Here is a 2,430-nt window from a genome sequence, read left to right as displayed (position 1 = left end):
TAGTTAAACATGCAAATGGAGGGGCGCCTGGGTGGCGCAGTCGGTTAAGCGTCCGACTTCAGCCAGGTCACGATCTTGCGGTCCGTGAGTTCGAGCCCCGCGTCGGGCTCTGGGCTAATGGCTCAGAGCCTGGAGCCTGTTTCCGATTCTGTGTCTCCCTCTCTCTCTGCCCCTCCCCCGTTCATGCTCTGTCTCTCTCTGTCCCAAAAATAAATAAACGTTGAAAAAAAATTTTTTTAAAAAAGAATAAATAAATAAAAAATAATTAAAAAAACGTGCAAATGGACATTAACAACGGAATAGAAATCCAGAAAGAGACCCCACCACATACGAAAACTTAGCACATAACCAATCACTGGAGCAAAGAGGCACCTGTAGTAAATGATGTACATTCAACTGAAGAGCCATTTGTAAAAGATAAAAGTAGGTCTATTCCTCACAATTTTACACAACAGTAAACTCTAAGTAATCAGAGATCTAAATGTAAATGACTTGAAACTGTAAGTTTACAAAAAGGGAGTATGAGTAAATTCCTCTATAACCTGGGTGTAGAGGAAGATTTTCTAAGTCCAGATGGAAAAAAAAAAAAAAAAAAAAAAAAAGAGAAAAGGAGGAAAAATAGGACATTAAAAATAAACTAGCGCATTAAAAATAAACTATATTAAAAATAAACTAGCCTTGGTGGCTCAGTCAGTTGAGCATCCAACTTTGGCTGAGGTCATGATCTTGCAGTTTGTGGGTTCAAGCCCCGCTTCTGGCTCTGTGCTGATGGCTGAGAGCCTGGAGCCTGTTTTGGATTGTGTCCCTTTCTCTCTCCACCCCTCCCCCACTCGCGCTCTGTCTTTGTCTCTGTCAAAGACAAATAAACATTAAAAAGTATAAAAATAAATAAAAATAAACTAGTGCATTGCAAAAAATATCATGAGCAAAATCAAAATACAAATAACATTGTAAACTACATTAGCAATATGTTATTAGACAAAGGGCTAATATCCTTAATATCCTATATCCTTAATATAAAATTTAATAGAAAAAGGAACCAAAACCTTACAAAAGTGGACATAATACATGAATAGGCAATTCACCAAAAGTGGATACAAAAATGGCCCTTAATCATGTTTTTACAACTTCTTCATTCATAATAACAAAAATGCAAACTAAAACTACAGTGAGATACTTTTCCACCAGATGGGCAAAAAATTAAAAGCTTGACAATTAAATTCTGATGGTGAGGCCATGGAGAGTAACACATTGCTGGCAGAAACACGAAACGGTGCAATATCTATGGAAGGGAATTTGGCAATATTTAATAAAACTACATATACATTTGCTCTTTTACCTAGTAACTCCAACTTGTAGGAATTTACTACTCTTGAATATATACTTCCAAAAATAAGAAAATGCTAACACGAGGTTAAGTATTGCTGCATTACTTGTAGAGTTGTAAATGTGAGAACTACTTAAATACCCAAATATGGGAGGATAGCATAAACAATGGAATTTAAACTCAATGGAATACTATATAGCTATGAAAAAGATGATCTTTGAAAAGTCATATGGAGTGATTTCCAGCACAGATTATTCGGGGGGCAGGGGAAGAGCATGCACACACACAATTCATTGTGTAAGAAAGAAGGGAAAATTAGGAAAAAAAAAACATATTTGCTTATTTTAGCAAAAAGAAATGCGGAAAGGATGAACGAGAATGGGATTGTCTACCTACAGTCGGAGCAGAAAGGAGTGAAAGGGATGGGGAAGGGTGTAAGATTTGAGTATATATGCTGAATGGTTAGACTTCTGAACATACGTTAATGTTCTACACATCAAAAAATACAATTAAATCCCGGACTAGAGGGAAAAAAACATGCTTTGTAAGGGAATTATTAGGACAACTGAGAAAATTGGAATATAAAGTATTAAATGCATGTTAAAATTTCTGGAAGTGGTGACTGTACTGGTGTCATGTAAGACAATATCCTTATTCCTGGGAAATATACATTGAAGTATTAAGGGGTAAAGGAGCATTACTGCTTAAACCCTGCTCTCAAAAGCCTGAAAAAAAATTACATATGTGTGCATATTCACATTTGCATATGAAGAAAGTATGTAACATACACACATAAATTTTTTAAATGCCAAAATGTTAAAAATTAGTGAATCTGGGTAAAAGGTAAAAATTCTCTATTCTTCTTGCAAATTTTAAATCATTACTAAAAGACTCTACTATCAAGATTGGGATGATAAGCCATTGGGGGCTTTTGTCTGTGACGGATGGGTAGACTAACTGACTGATTTATAGAAAGACATTAAAAAAAATTTTTTTTTTCAACGTTTATTTATTTTTGGGACAGAGAGAGACAGAGCATGAACGGGGGAGGGGCAGAGAGAGAGGGAGACACAGAATCGGAAACAGGCTCCAGGCTCCGAGCC

The sequence above is a fragment of the Prionailurus bengalensis genome, chromosome D1, assembly GCF_016509475.1.
Source record: "Prionailurus bengalensis isolate Pbe53 chromosome D1, Fcat_Pben_1.1_paternal_pri, whole genome shotgun sequence".
In the NCBI taxonomy this organism is placed as follows: domain Eukaryota; kingdom Metazoa; phylum Chordata; class Mammalia; order Carnivora; family Felidae; genus Prionailurus; species Prionailurus bengalensis.
This window is presented reverse-complemented; position numbering follows the sequence as displayed.